The sequence below is a fragment of the Siniperca chuatsi genome, linkage group LG10, assembly GCF_020085105.1.
Source record: "Siniperca chuatsi isolate FFG_IHB_CAS linkage group LG10, ASM2008510v1, whole genome shotgun sequence".
In the NCBI taxonomy this organism is placed as follows: domain Eukaryota; kingdom Metazoa; phylum Chordata; class Actinopteri; order Centrarchiformes; family Sinipercidae; genus Siniperca; species Siniperca chuatsi.
The window spans coordinates 25,721,337-25,738,753 of record NC_058051.1 but is presented as its reverse complement, the minus strand read 5'-3'; the positions used below and the strand labels follow the sequence as shown (position 1 = coordinate 25,738,753).

General features: G+C 38.2%; 1 long non-coding RNA gene across 1 annotated transcript; it reads right to left on the bottom strand.

The window, feature by feature from the left end:
- Positions 1 to 12,607: 12,607 nt before the first annotated feature.
- On the bottom strand, positions 12,608 to 15,933 carry LOC122883682. The gene is made up of 3 exons (XR_006379683.1): positions 15,799 to 15,933; positions 15,371 to 15,538; positions 12,608 to 13,131 (listed from the first exon to the last, which is right to left on the bottom strand). It is a non-coding gene; the product is annotated as an uncharacterized LOC122883682 (long non-coding RNA).
- Positions 15,934 to 17,417: the final 1,484 nt, after the last annotated feature.

The following is a 17,417-nucleotide window of genomic DNA, read 5'->3' as shown; positions in this document are numbered from 1 at the left end:
CTTTATTGATCCCAGAGGGGAAACTCTTTTGCTACAGCAGCTCACTATCACGTCAGTGCACACAGGAATAGAAGTACTAAGCAAAAAAATATAATACACTATAATACAGGTCAGTACCAAGTGGGTATAAGTATAAAATAAAATAAGTGTGAAGTACAAAGTGGGTTTACCGGTTGATGATAATAATACGGTATAAGGTAATAGTGCATGAACTGTCAAGTTAAGTGTAGCTTATTAAGATTATAATGAGACGGAGGATATTGCACAGCAGTAATAGAGGTATGAATAAAATTGATTATGGTCAGGATTGACATGGATTTCTGAGAAATTATGAGTCTTATTTTATAATCTACATCCTATATGAGGGATAACATACAGCAAACTGGTCAATAATAATTAACCCTGACAGCTGTGTAATAAATTATCTATAAACAACATATAAGCAATGCTTTATAATACATACATTTTGACTAGTCTCACGATTGAACTAGGCTATCTATAGTTGTATATATAATTACTATAATGATTAATTTCGTCTTTTCTAGAGTATCAGTAATCAATTTACAATCAATTACAATAACAATTTTACAAAATATTCTTAGTGATAATGATTATTATTATCATTATAATAAGAAAGTTAGGAAAATGTCCCGACAACTGAATCAGTCCTTAACAAAAATCCTGTATCCCTACCACTGAACACACCTTGGAGTCAGGCCAGACCCTTATTTCTCCGTCATATATTTATATGGTGGAGTCATTTGGAGCCAAGGAATAGTTCAAATGGGCTAAACTGCATGGTGAATAATTTACGATTCTATTAACATTCAAATTTGACATTGATTTGACACAGTCAGGCCCCTGCTAACTGACAAGATATAGCAAGGCTGTGGAGGAAAATAAGCTGTGCCATGGTAATTGTCCAGATGGCTTTTTATGTAATTATTTATTTTAGATTTAGATCTGTTTTGTACCTGTAAAGAGGTATTTCCCTTGTGTGGATATCGATGCACAAGCTCCCTTAAGTCTGAATTTCATGTTTCTTCATTGTCTGCAACCCTCATGAGCTGGCCAAAAATAACCTTTTAGAAGGCCAAAGGAAGAGTGAAACTAAGCCAAAGAGAGTAGGTGTGTGCGTGCGTGCGTGTGTGTGTGTGTGTGTGTGTGTGTGTGTGTGTGTGTGTTCATATGAGGGATCACAAATCAATAGCTTGGGGTCATCTTCTCCAGACAATCGTAACTTTGCAGATAAAGCAGCACAGGCCAGGCAACCTCATCGCCTTTTAAAGATCTGTTTACACAGAGACAAAGACAGGGAGGAGAGACCTTTTAATAGGACAGACCTGCCACTTGCATTGAGGTCACAGAATTTAGAACTTGCATTTACTGGACAGATGCCTGGTTAGTTCAGGGCTGCTCAGTTTTTGTACTTCGATGCGAACCAGCTGTTATGTCTGGATATTACAATGTAAAAGTGTAATATAATCTTATTGCCACTTTAGATCATGTACTCGAGTCATGATTAAAACAGATTTCAGAAGTTGTAGTCATTACCATTCAGAAAGTCACACTGGCATTTACCTTGTAGAATACAAAAGAGATTTGTTCAGGAAAGAGTGGCTGTACCCAAACCCAGGTTTGATAAATACACAAACTATTCATACAGACAAACCATATTACGATCATAAATTAATTCAACTCAAGAAGAAACTCTGAGGGAATGTACAAAATCAGCAATAACAAAAACCAACTAAGGATAGGAAAAACAGTACTCCACCTACTATTCTGTATCTCACAAAGCAGTCTTAAACTATAGAATAAAAGCAAAAGAAAGAAAGAAAGGCTGTTTTGGCTTTATGTTCTTAATACCTGGTGTCATTCTCCTTCTGTTGTATTGCTTTAAGTCAGAAGGCCAGTTGGATAATTGTATCCGTGGAGTAAGTCTGCAGTGCTATCACTGGCCAGAGGAAGTTTCATCAAAAACAGATGAAATTACTTTTTTCTGGGTTATGAACAATGAACAATGTTTGTCAAACTTGACCAACGATATGGCTCTGTCTGCCAGATAGCTTGGGGACTTGACTTGCGAGACTTTTTTTGTAAAAGCAAAGAACAAGAAAACAGTGCTGGGCACAGTATAAGCTTGAAGATGGAAATATAAATCAATAAAACCTTTGCGGAAGAGGAGATTTGTTAATAAAGTGAGATTACTGTGATATTATCTCTAGTCTCTACTCCAAACCAGTTGTAGTTTGAGAAGAAATATCATGCTAATCATGCATCACTGTTTTGAAACTCTGCTCTACAGGCTCAGCTACACCAGCATCAGCAGTATGTTTGAATACAGCAATGAAGTAATCAAGTTTATACTTTCAGCTATAGATGATTACAAAGCTCCTTTTTAGACTATTATGATTATGATATAATTTAAAAGATGTATTGAATAATTCTGGGAACTCACCCAAGCATAAAATACATTTCTGCTCTGAAAGTATTATATTTCTCCTCCATCTCAATCTCACACTCTTTGCCTTTAATAAGCCGTTGTCAAAAAAGGTCAAAATTCAAGTTGAACTTTGAGCGTATCTGTTTGACAGTACATTTTTGCAGAGCACATTGTGAGTAATACTGCAGGGAGGCAGTGCCACTGCTGTTGGCATTGGAAAATGATGGCTCAGCCAGTGCTGAAGATTATTGCCTCTTGTTATGAGTGGTCAGCTTTAGGTTTACATAGTCTGTAGAGATGCACCAAAGAGGCAAGTGAAAACCATAACATTGTTTTTTGGTCAACTTATGGTTAAAAATATGTGTTTTTATTATAATATGCACACACATTTGACATAATTTATGTAAAGCTCAAGTAGAGGATTCCATTAACTGCCGAGTTGTTTGTCACATTACATTACTAAACATATCTCTTTGTTAATTATTCTCACTTAACATAATGTAGTAAGTCCACTTGAAAGACATTTGAAAAGGACCATTACCTGCAGACATTCAGTGCCTCTGAAGGGGGGGTGCCATCCACAGTTTTATGTTACACAGTCCACTTTTGTACATTTCCAAACTTGTAATAGCTACCAGAGTAATCGACAATGAAAATAGTCGGTAGCTGCAGCCCTAGTTACAGCCGTAGTGCTCTACTGCAGATGGTGCTGACATGTTCCTGTAATTATATTTGATTCTGCAGTAATATTTTGTCAGGGTGGTGTGGAGAACTAAGGGAAGAAAAAGCCTGCAAAAATGCCTTTATCCTGCTAAGGTGGGTCCCTGGTGGGACTCAGCAGCTGTCATTTACCATCAACTCCAGCTGTTTTAATTCCATATAAAGCTCTGATTGCAGCAGACCGCAGTGTCTCCTGACTACCTGACCGGTGTGACAATCATCAGTTAGGCCTTAAAATGGGGCATATTACAGCTAGGGTTAATCCACCATAGCCTGCGGAAGTTCTCTGTTGTCATAGATACTGTAGACCCCTGCAGCACATGGGTTAGTCTCCACATAGTATTGAACTACATCCCAATAATCTTACCTGTAACCCAATCAGTATACTGTAGTGAAGAAGATCTGGTGTATTAAATCTAAATTCAGGTTGAGGAACAGCTCAGCTAGCTTATCCAGGAGATGTGATTGTGTTATTGCAGAAATTCTCTTCCCTATTCCATGAGCCACCGCAATGTTAAAAGATAAATCAATGACATTTCACAGAATAGCCCCTAACTTTCTCACTTATCTTAGTCCCTCAGAACAAGTTCCAACAGAACGCATTACAATGAGAGAGAGGTGTACAAGTGAACGGTTTCATGCAATGACCTCTGTTGCATTGGAGTGATAAAATGTCATGGCTTCTGTGCATTTAATCCATCAAACAACCCCCAGTCCTAAAAAAAAAAAAATAATAATAAAGCCTCAACCATGACATGTGGCTTATCATAATGTGCCCTAAAATGAAGATGACAATACACAAGGAATTGCAGAGCGAACTGCATAAATCCATCAGAAAGGAGATGAGAGTATAGCTCAATTTTTGGCATCACACCATAATATAGCCAACATATGGTAACAAGAAAATATGGGCAGCACTGTGAAACTCAACTATGAATACATTATGAGGTGACGACCAAATAAAATCACACTTTGCCCCCTGTCACTTTTATGAGGTTACCATGTATATATGCAGTCATCCAGCAGATGAAAGTCGTTTTATGCATTCATGTCCAGAAATGACGCTGTCTGCAGGTTTCTACTCAGGGCTAAAAATAGTTAGATATACAACATCTTGAAAGAGGTGGATGCTGTTATGGGCATCGGGAGCATGGGAAGCAAATAAAACAGTAAATTTCAGTGCACCGTGGTGGGAGAAAAAATACTGTCTCTCTTGAATTAGATTTGTCAATTCACGAATTACAATTACTTAGTCAGAGCAAGCAAGCTGGAGCAAAATAAAAAAAAGATGGATGGCCTGACGCATCTTAAAAGGAACGCTATATAGTAAAAATACCACAGGCATCATTTAGCATTACTGTCTAAATGAAAGTTTTATTGTATTCTTCCACAGTGACAAATACATTATTGAATTGGCTGTTTACAATTTAAAAAAAGAAAAAATGTATTACTGTTGGACACAAGTTTTTTTTAATCGCTATATTTCGACACACATTTCCTGTAGCTGCAATAGACAGGTGACAGGGTGTCTGTAATCACCACTTCAGCAAAGTTCAGACCGACTATTACCGGCACACACACACACACACACACACACACACACACACACACACACACACACACTCATACCCTTCTATAATCAGTGTGGCTGGCCAGACTTCCCTCATCATTACCCTGGGAGACAGGAGATAGAAAAATCCCACCAATACCATATCTCCCTGCTCCGGCGGATGGCTAATGGTAGAAGTAGGTGAGTTTTTTTTTTCTTTTTCGTTTCGCACAAGGTTGGGAACCCATATTGCACTTCATCACTGTTAGTTACTCCGACCACCCCAACAACCTGCCCTGAGGATGAATAATTTTGCATATGAGGTAGTGGAAATGATCACTGAATGAATCACTGTAAAGCGAATATCATTTGTCACTGTACAGATACTGGACAACCGCGTGTGATGGATGAAACACAGGGTCAAATCTGTGACAGAAAATAGAGCAAAATGGAAGTGCAAAGAGGGATGGAGGGGTAGAGAAGGGATGGGATTCTGTGGTAATGATATGGTCATAAGTACACAGTGGAGCTCAGATGTGATTAAGGCAATGATATGATGGGTGGTGTCAGTGCAGAGCTTAATGACTAATGCAATGAGATGGAATTGGAAGAGACACTGGTGTCAGGCTGAAGTGGAATAATGCCTGAAGCCTCTGCAGCAGCAGACACATGGAACTGCCACAATGAGCAGCCTCATAAGCACAAATCGTTATGGTAGCTGGAGACTTAGACATGCATAATTAGCCTTACTGCAGAACAATACAAAATGAAATTCAGTGCTTTTGACATTCTGTCAGGCAAATGATAAATAACCAGAAAAAATAATGACGATGATTATTTTACTTATTTGTCATGAATCAGTATCCACTGCTCTAAATGAATGCACACAAAAAAAGAGAAATGTTTCAACAATAGGACAATGACTCAGTGGAATAATGAGGATCCCAACCATCATGTACTAAAGTATTCATAACACTGTGAACTCAAGCATCCTCAGTGGTGAAAATGAGTAGCCTTGGTTTAAAAAAACAAAAGTCCTTCCTGCAGATCCTGATGCCACTGAGATACATCTCCTGTTAAACTAGAAAAAAGTGTGTATATCTCCATACGTCTCCTTCAGCCGTATGGAGTGCAAAAAATGAACAAGATTCACATCCCAGTCAAAAAGGGAGGATAGACTAAAAAAAGGGTAAAAACCAGCTCCATCAGGATGACCAGTGGATGACATGGCCTCATTCCACTTTATTGCTGCTTGGCCTTTCAGGAAAGAGAACTGCTTGCAATTGCACATTTCCAATAATATCTCTCTGCATACATAAAATGGAAGATGAGGAGGCTCGCAGGAAAGCCCGGATTGTTTATGGTTGCAATATAGATTTTATACAGCTCCTAGGAAAAGGGAATTACGTCTTAAATTACAAAGATGTCTCTGTGAGTTGTCAGCGGCAGGAGTTATATGGACCTGGTGACTAGTGTGGCTGTTTGGCTGCAGGGGACACTGGGGAGCTGAAGGCTCAGTAGAGACAGCTGACCTACAGTAAGCAGAGTCAGCCCTAAATAACAAAGTTACTCAAACCCCCTGATGAAACAATGGCCCAGATGAGGCCAATGTGTGAAGTAGAGGAAAGTAGAAAAGCACAATAGACACACACAGTGTATGCACAGACTTACACAAAATACTTTGTTCAAGTGTAGGATGTATACTAAGCCAAGCACAAATCTGCACGTCTTTTGACAGCTCTGCTTGCTTACATTTCAGCAACTGCAACGATTCAGACAAATATAATTGTAAAGCAAGCAGAAAATCATATATTTTGCTTATCAAACAATAATAAAGGCAATAATAATAAAGACATCATTAGGCTTTTAAGTGTTTCGGACAATACAACAAATAAAATGTAATAAAAATTGCTCACGGGATCTATTAGGCATCTAGGACAATGTACAATAGCCTAGGTGTATAAAGCTGAAAAAACAACAAAGGAAATCTTACTGAAAAGGAAAATAAAGCAGTTCAGAAAGTGATGTTATAATTTAGCACTGAAGACTGAAGATGTCAAATGTAGATAAATTGTGAGCTATGAATGCACTTTTAAACAAAATACTGCAAATATCTAAAATGAAAGCCATCATTTGTGGACATTAATGAGTATTCTGTTCCCCTAAATTAATAATTTATATCCGCAAATAATTTAATTTGTCTCCAACAAATAATTTGTGTTCATAAAATGACTGTATTGTGCCTTCCATTATTAATTAATCCCATTTAATTTGGCTAATATTATTAAGCTAGTATAGCAGTAAGAACTGTTACAGGTTGTGGTAGCTACTCCACTCAGTTAAGAAGAAGCAGTGTTAGCAGCAGGAAGTTACTGCATTCATTCCACCTGACCTGATCTAATACACATCATGTCCACTAAACAAAGCCAAGTTGTGCTATGCAGGACTGATACCAGAAAAAGCACATTAGAAGTTGTTAAAATGTTAAACACACTAACTGTAAGCTATGTTTACATGTAGCTGACCAATTCACTGAAAAAGCATGACACAATAATGTAGATTTGGTGTAGTTTGACATTTATTGTCCACAGGCTGTTCTCTTATGTTTAAAGAGAGGACATGGCAGCAGGGATGGCCTTTAATGATGATAAACTGGTGCTTTGGTAAAAGCTTTGCTAAAGCACATCAGTAACTGGTCAGTGGCCTGTTTTGAAATGTCAAGGCAAAATTATTATCTTTGACTTACATATAATTCACAATGCTGGATTATAAATTATTAAAAGACCCATTAAACAAAACTAATTACTGATAATAATAATAATAATAATAATAATAATATGTATACACATAAGTATATATACTCAGTTGCCAGTTTATTATTAGGCACCACTAGCTAAAACAAATGCAGTCCAATACAACAGCCAAGAAATAAGTCCTAACTTCATGAAGGTTATAATGGTCAATTTTTGTTAAAAATCATTAGGGTGTATAATCACACAATATGAACATAATTCCTAGGATAATGAGCTGGCCCGAACCCCGACTTGTCTATTTATGTGAATCTAGTTGTGTTGCATCTAGATTCACAGAAATAGATCCCCAAATGACAATTGTCACATGTTGCAATTACATTAGGGTGAACTTTCCAGGGGCCCATGACTAAGTGTTCAGAGTTAAATATCCACTAGGGAAAGTGGTATGGTAGGAAAGTTTCTTCACTGCTAGAGTAGGTGATTTGGTTTTCTCTATGAATAGCCTTAGCCCATAGCATTACAGTGTCAGGGTCCTGATCCTAAGACAGGAGAACATTTATCACAGAGGCTGCCCATTTATAAAATGACATTCCTAACTGGCCTGCTTCCAGCTAGGAGAACCAAACACAGGCTTTACTGAACACTGTGGGTAACAGGATCTAAGCTGAAAAGGCAAGGAGTGTTAAGAGGTGAAACACATCCTTTATATTCTGTTTAATACTCCTGTGCAATATACTCTGTTTTCAGTTTAAAATTCCCTATTTATTGATATTTATTCATACTTCTATTACTGCTGTGCAATATCCACCGTCTCAAAATCATCTTAATAAGCTACACTTAACTTGACAGTACTGATTATTGCACTATTACTCATATTATTACATTGTATTATTATACCGTACATACTTATCAACCTCTAAATCCACTTTGGTACTTACACTTATTTTAGCTTTTATACTTATATCCACTTTGTACTTAATTTATCTTACCTGTATTATAACGTATTATATTTTGATTTGTTTAGTACTTCTATTCCTTCTATTCTCAAGTGTGCATTGACGTGATCATGAGCAGCTGTAACGAAAGAGTTTCCCCTTGGGGATCAATAAAGTATTTCTGATTCCGATTCCATATCCGGATCCTTGCTTAAAGTTTACAGAGAAGAACCTACCCGGTGTACAGATCCCTAGAAGAAGAGTAAAAGTTCACCAAAAATACTGGTCAGTAACAATCCACTTACCTCCACTCCCCAGTACACAGTAATGTCTTTATGCTGATGTCTTTATACACATGATGCTGCATCAAATTCTGATCAAATAAGTCGTACCAATGCACACAGAGTGTGAACACTGTCATTTACTGAGACAGTAGAATATTCTTTATTAATTTAAAGCATGTTGAATTATTTAACATTGAGAATGTTATCTGAGATTACAGTGCTGAAAAGTGCGAACATCTACAGTTGAGTCAACAAATAAATCATATTTTCTTCCCCTGCTGGAGGGCATTGCTTAGAATGGCAATTGTAGTGAGAAAGGGGGAAGAATATATACATAAATACATGGTTTCTCGTTCTCCTTCTGTAGTTTTGGACATACGCCATAAGGAAAACAGCTTTGCACAAAGAACAGTGGCCAAGCCTCTAAATGTAAGCACTAATTATATCTACACACTCATTAGATGAATTTGCACTGGACTTAGTTCAAGTGTGTGCCGTTCAAGAAACCAGAGTGTAATTTGTGTGAGCAGGCAAAAAGTCTATGCAGATGATAAAATATGTACACATCTTCTCACTATGCTGAAGGACTTGCCCAAGACCTCCAGACGCATCAGACAGGATGACCCGGCATCGTCTCTCTATTAAGGTTAATAATTCACAGGTCAATTAGTGTGCATGTAAAATGTTCTGGTTTGGGGGAGGGGTGTGCAGGACCAATGTGATGATGAGACACCCCCCCCCATCTCCCCTCTGTGTTCTACCCCTTCATGCCCTTGATCTCAAAACCCAGAGATCGACAACGTGACAGTGACATTTACAAGCCTCCGCTAAGGGGGCCAACTTTGTAGCACCTAACAGCCTCTTGTTAGCCTTATTATAGGACATATGGTTTAAATCACAGCTCAAGGAGATAGATTTCTGGTGCCCCAAAACAAACAAGATTCAAATGTCTCAGCATGATTCATTATCCAAAACAATTAACATACATTGGACGAGATATACAAATTCCTAAAATATGGAATACGCATTTTAATGTGCCGGCGTAAGACAGTTGGCTCAACATGAGGGGTCATCTACTGTGGGCAGCTAGTAAGAAAGTGCAAATTTTGCTCATTATGTTTGCCTTTTGGTAAATTTGTTACAGCTTTGAAATGTAGGAATTGTTCGGATTTTTGTTTCACTCCTACATCCCTGTTCTTTCATCTACAGATATCAATCTCACTGTTTTCCTGATCACCTCTTCCTTGATGCGCTTTGGAGCTGTCATCATGCACAGTACTTAAGCATTTGGAAATAAACTGTACACTTTCTGCAACTGCGCCACGTAAAATATGTTCCACTACACCACTGGAAAGCTTTTATTGTGATGCAGGTACAGGAAGTGCTCAGTTAATTACTAACAAGACTAAGAGTCTACAGTCACACTAGCAGCTCTGTGAGGCTGTACGTAGACATAGTGATGCTTTGAGCTAAATGTTCTTAACACCTTTCACACAAAGCCTCACATGGGGCAAGAGGAAAAGTCAGAGGATCACCAAGGTCAGTAGGATTCATCCTCTGTGGAACATGGATGTCTGTACAAAATTTCATGGCAGTTTTGTAGTCTGGAACAAAGTGGTGGACTGACCGACAGACTGACATTGCCATCCCTAGGGCCATGCCGCTAGCATTCTATAAATAGTATTATACTTATTTCAGGAAAGCATTGCTCGTGGAAATAAAAATGTACCAAAAAGGGGGAGCACCAAGTCATTAGCTTTAATATTCAAGCGTTAATTTAAAATTTAAAGAGAAGAAGTTTAGCAAAATCATGGCCTACTGGCAAGCGTAAGGGTTATTCAGTCCAACACTTTATCCCAGCAGCAATTGTGATGATTATTGCTCCCTGACTACATGTCATCATTATTAATACATAACATGTTGAAAATTTGCTATAGTAATAAAGCATTAGTGTGTATCTTGTTGCATGCTGCTTTGTTTTGGAGGAGGATGTGAAGCAAAGGCGAGATGGGTAGACAACCTGTGTGCGACTGTGCTGTAGTTTGTTGCAGACAGCTCTCAAAAGCACCATGCAAAACCTTTATCTGAACATACCAACATGACAAAAAAGGTGGTCAGTAACTCCCAATGTAAATCTCACTATATTTCGGGTTTATCACGCAGCTTTACTAACAGCTCATGAGCAACTCTTAAGACGAATCTATGTAGCTTTCCACCTTGCTTATCTACTCAACTCTGGCCGCTGGAAGCGACAGAAATCTATTTTCAGTACTGTTGTGGATGTACAACGCAAATGTCACGATAAGCAGCAGATGAAAAAACAGAATTACAGTATTTTTGAGGACAGACTCCTGTGTCACTAATTAGACCTCTAATTTGTGCATTCCAGACAAAGCTATTTACAGACATGGGGTGACTCAGGCAGGAAATAGAATAGGTTGTACAACAGAGGAGGCCAGAAAAGCTGAGTCATCACTTCAACTGTTCCAAACAAAATTGCTACGTTTCCTAGATGCTGATCCAAGCCTGACTGTTGCTGAGATTTGAGTATGTGCACTGAGGGGATGTAGCTAATGTTGGACAGCTCACCTGAGTCTGCACATCATATATGGCGCTGCTCCATACTTGGACAGAGGTGCGAAACACAATCCCACTTTACTCTCATGGGTTTTAATCTATTTTCACATTAACCCTTTGCCCTGATACTTGACCTGCAAGATTTCCAACATAACGCCATGGTGTCAGCAGACAGATTCATGTGTCAGCTGGCATCAGTGAAGCGAAGCAGGGCAATATTGTGCTGTTTGTCGATGTGATGTGACTCCTGTGGCCTGGGGAGATGGGCAGGGCCAGGCCATAGGGCCCTTAGCTGGGTAATAAATCACTGGGATGACAGGAATAGTGGCCTTTACATTATGACACACTCACGCAACACATATAATGTATGTGCAGATAACTCAACGACCAGTCATTCACTACATTACACAAACACACAATTTGACTTTAACAACTGATTTACCACTGGACACATGGTTCCTTTATTGATATCATAATGACTAGTGCCTCATCCCCATCATTCATCTTTTTTTATTGTATATGATATGGTTTCATCTGTTTTGTCAATTAAAAGACAATAGCATGGTAGTTCATAAGAATTTCATCAGCCTGACATCCCTAATGTTGCAATATGTGGTTGGTGTCATGATTGATATCACACACAAAACAAATCAATAAGCCTAAGCATTGCATTCCCTAAGATACCCCATCTAATCAAAACTATCAATCCTGCATGTCTAGCCTGGTCTGTAGTCATTACCAGCCCGCAGAGCCCAAGGCTATTAGTGCTGGAGCTACCTAGTGAGCTGAGCAGAATACCTTGAACATTAGTGTGGTCAAACACCCTCAGCACAGCAGGATGAATGAATGAATGGCAGGGTGGTGGAGCCAGCAAAGCATGATTATACTAATGGGCCATGGTAAATGGACCAGCTATGGGTAGTATGGGCTGACTGGCCTGTTCTGTGATCCAGAGCCGTGCCCATTTCACGGTGTCTGCCTGGGACCTGGCTGCACTTACTCACTGAGATGGAGAGCTCCATGTAGGAGCATGAAATTCAAGAAGGGTTTGTCTGAGTTGCCAGGACAATCATTGGAGACAAAAAGGGAGCTGTCTGTACTTGTTGTGGGAAGACTGATACAGCTTTGTAAGAGGAAACCTGTCTTCAGTGAGCCTTGAACACTTTGGCCCATCTCACTGTCTTCTGCTCACATGCATAGGGACAGCTAGGGCTATAGATAGCTTGGTGGCCACCATCCATTTCACCCATTATTTGACACATTTGATTACAACAAATGTACAAAACTTAGGATTTATTAAACATATGAATTTGTTTAATGAATTTACAGTATTCATACATTAGTGTATTTCATGGGTTTTTAATTGTTTTTGGACAATAAGTTCTATGGCAGAGGCATAAGCTACATCAGGCTGTGGCATTGTTGGTGTGGGTCTTTTTCAATTTGTTGATAAGGATAAAAAAAAATTAAAAAATTGCTGTATGCTCAATCTGTTAAACATTTTATATCAGATATTAATCATTTAGCCTGTGATATGCCAAAATTAATGACAAATGTCAAACCAGCCAAGAGATATAAATTGAGAAAAAAGAAACACACACAGAGAGGCTGTAATCAGCAAGTGTTATGACATAAATTATCATCTGATTAACAATCAATCAATTTTCTTTCAATTAATCATTTAATTGACACATTTCAGTATTGCTATCAACATATTTGCAATAAAATAAAGTTTGTTTTTACAGTAAGTGTATAAAATTAAATGTTCATATTCTGTGAAATGCAAGTCTCTTCCATCACAGTAAATTTGCTTCCAAGTTAGATATTCCTTGCAGCAAGAGTTGTTTTTTTCTTCCTTCACATCCCACTGGAAAACACAAGAAAATAATGGGTGTAAATCAAGAAATGTCTCAGTGTCGCCTGAAGCGGTGCCCCTGATCTTAAACTCATGACACTAACCACAGCTGACGAGTGCAGAAAGCTGAGCAAGCCTTCTTCTACTGTTAATGGCCAATAGAAAGATTCAGCTGAAGGAAGTAGAGGTCAGACGTCCGTGGCGGTCAAGTTGATCATGTTTTGTGGGATGCCTCATATTAGAACACAATGTTGCGCATTTAGTTTTCAACCCAGGTTTCCTCTTTGGAAAAGCATTTTTCTCCAAACAATATGGAGTCAAGAAAAGAGGGGCTCACCAGTAGAGCCTTTTGGCATACAGAGAAAAAAACTTTATCATCCTTTGACTCAGAGCAGGAGAGAATCCTTAGTTAATGATTTCCTTGTGTTAATGTCACTCCAACATAAATTCATAATGTTAATATAAACTGTAACTAAGGAAAAATGATAGAACTCTTTATTATTAAGTAAATGACTCATAGTATAATGATCTCTTCTGATGAACTATTGGGCCATTTTTAAATAACAAAACCACATATTGTTTGATCAATCTTCTTAATGTCTGTTAATATGTGTTACGCCCCATTATTAATGATAAGAACAGCTTTCTGACAATATGGCAAGCAGGCCAGACAATCTATCTTAACTGCTCCCACTGGAATAGTAAAATCTTGCAATTTGATCATCCCTTAGTGCTGCAGTAAAAGAGTGTGAGAATGGAAGGTGAAAGTTGACTATTCAAATGGATTAATGTGAATCAAGGAGGCCATTTGAATTTTTTTCTTGTGTGGGTAAATCTAGAGGAGCACATTACTCAGGGGGTTGTACACAGAGCACATTTAAAGTCAAATTGAAATTCTCCTCGCTTGGGGCGCCCCGGTAGCTCACCTGGTAGAGCGAATGCCATTATTAAGGATGAGTCCTTACCAACCTCCGTAGTGTGCTACTCACTGGAGCACGTGACAGTCCTACACTGCCTACAAACACTGATATAGGATGTTTTTACCCCCTTTTCAACAAGTCCATACAGTGTTGGTCATGTAGCGTCGACAATTTAACACTTCTGTTAATCACAACATTCAACACAAGTTTGTATTCTACTCAGAAAGTAGAAGCTAGTTAGTCTAGCTTGTGAATGTTAGCACTGATTCCTACTAGAGGTTACTTTTCATTCATGTTATTTCAACACCTGCTGAGTATGTCCCACCTTATATAAAGGAGGGGTCTAACTAGCATTAACTATCTCTTTTATGAGTCCAGTTGTGGTAATGGCAAATCAGACTGTCAAAACTTTTGACATTCTGATCATGTGTCCTGTAAACTCAACACTACTTTTAACCAGTAATTCAAATCACAACACAGATTAACTAATGTGCAGAGTCACAGAGTAACATCAGGAGTAATCAAATCACAGATGGGGCTAAGCAATGGCTAACAACGTTGACAGTTGCTACCAATGTAGGGGGCGCTGTCACTGCAGAAAAATAAACAAAACAATAATTTCTTCTTTTTGGTGTAGCACCCAACCCATGAAGCCAGATAGGTCTTACTGCCTACAGGGTGTTGTAGTTCTATGGGTGGGGCCCTGGGCACTTTTATTGATTATTGTGTGAGACGCTAACCTGTGAATAACAAATTAAATAAGTAGCTCTAATTCCTGTACGAACTGCAAAAGAAATGGTAGTGCTTCCACTTATATATATATATATATATGGTATATATATATGGTATATAGGTGTATGTTTTGAATCCCACTAAAAATGTTATGTTTTCAATTCTATTCCCCTTTTAAACTCAAATGAAACCTCAATAAAATTTAACACACAACACACTGTACTTTGAATGCAAATAAAGTAACCACAAATATTGCACCCATTTGTGAAAAGTAAAATTCATTATGATAAATCTTCAACATTATAAATTTGACCCTTTCTGAAAAGTTTCAATATACCTTGAATTTCTCAGAATTGATCCTCTTAATACCTTATGTACCCAATTTCTAATACTCAACCAATGGACCCACAGTCTCAAGCACACACTCACTCTGCAACTCAAAAGTAATGTCCTTTAAAATCAAATAAAACGATGCAGGCCTGAGTCGTGGCTTGGGAGCGTTTGTGGCCTAAAACAATTGACCACTTTACTTGCTATTGCAAGTGCAAAATAAAACTCAGCTGCAATATTGGCTGGTACTCAAATCCATGGACTGTCACCTGAAGCATGGGCAAGGGAAAGATGGAGAATGTGGAAAGGCTGTGGGTGGATTTCTAGCTGGACGCTGCAACAGTCCAAAACGGTGCCCAGGCTGGCGGCAACGGTTCAGCAGGCGGGAGACATCTACTCCTCACAGGGTCCAAGGAGAGTTTGCTGGTGCTTTCTGTCTAATGAGTATAAATGTCTGTCTCCTCAGTCACTTTAATCATCAAAATCTCATGTGGTACTATCTCACACCGATTTACTTTTAGCTTTTACTTAGCTGACACTACTAACACACACTAACAATATACAGTAACATAGGCTGCTAACGTTACCACATTGAGAGCTTTGCTAATGTCGCTAGCATGCTAATCGCGATTAGCATACATTTTTACAAACCGCATCGAATTGGTACAGTATTGAAAATACACACACATGTTTTTACCTTCTGTAGATTCAATATTTCCTTAAACAGGTGGCATATCTCTGCCTCAACCGAAGTTAGGAACATATTTACTCTCTGGCAGCATCAGATATGCCACAGAGAGGCATCTGCTTTGCATCTGAACGTGTGGCTCCACCCTGCGTCATAACCTCTACAACCCGCCCCTCTACCTTTACAAAGACAGGTGATTGGACCGAAAGTTTATGACAATCAATACAATTAAAGAAATATCAAGATAGTTGTGTTTTCTAGGGTTAGATTGTGAAACAACCACATTGCTTTTTATATGTATAGCAACACACTATTCGTATTTCAATTAACTTTATTAATACAGCAGTAAACATTTATCTCATGCCTTATATGGTTTTAATAGTCTCTTGTTTTAACTTCACAATGAACTGTTGAAATTACTAAAAATGAACTAGTTTTAATATAACATAACATCTTCTTAAGATTATTTATTCATCTGTATTTATTTGCTTATTTATTTCTGTCTACAAATGAGTCTACCCAGTGCTGTGATGCAGGCAATTCATCTGATTAGTTTTTCTAGTTTCCTCTTCACAAAGAATCTATGCTGGTCATGCTAATACATTCCAATTACAGGAGCTCTCATCTGTGTGTGATCTTTGTTATCTTTGGGTCTCTTCACCACAAAATATATGAATACCATTATACTGTACAGTATATGATTAAGTGTAATGTGTGAGGACTGTGATGTCAAAGCCAAAAAATATTTCCAATGACAAATGTTTAGACCTATAGAATACGTATGTATAAACCAATCTGCATTAAAGCTCAGTCTTATTAACAACCTTTCCAGTGAGTTGTGCTGTACCTGTGGAGATGACACCAGACTACTTATAATTTCCAGTGACAAGCCTGAGGGACTGTGAGCCAATCAACTTAGGAAGCAAACAATTCATGTAGGAGGGAAAAGGCCAAACCCAGAATCCTGTAAATGACAAATATCAATGTAGGGAAAATGAATGCATGAGGAAACACTAAGTTATTGTACCGTGAAGTCCATAAATCTATCAGAGAGGTCAGAGGGTCTTTTAGCTGGCATTAATCACACTGAGAGGCAGATAAAACACAAGGAACAAAATGACGGTGAAAAAAGCTTTCTCTTCTGCCTCTGTCTGTGTCCTCTGACTGAGTCTCTGAAATTGCACACATCTGTCCCTGTTACTACCAAAAATACTTTTAGAGGGATGTCTTTCACAGGGGTGTAGCTCTTGCTCACATGGTAAATCAAGGTGTTATTTTTCCATTTTCTGTGTGGGAGCTTTGATTACTTTTTCCCAGTGGCTGTGCCTCTTGTTTGTGGACAATTTTTGTTGTTTGCTTCCATGACATGTAGCCCATTAAAGTGAAATTTAACTTGTTTTTGTTTGTCCCTTCTCAAACTATCATCTAATCTAGTTCCTCAAATAATTATTTTTCATATAGGGTTTTGTTGACATGCATGTTGGATGTAAAGATTGTGAAAATATTCTTGTTACTGTTATTAGCTAGAGCCTATTTTTTTATTAAAAAGTAGATTTCGCCCATCTCCCCAAATTGTAAACACATACAGATGCAAGGTAATATTGTACCAAAAGCTTCGGTGTGTGTTT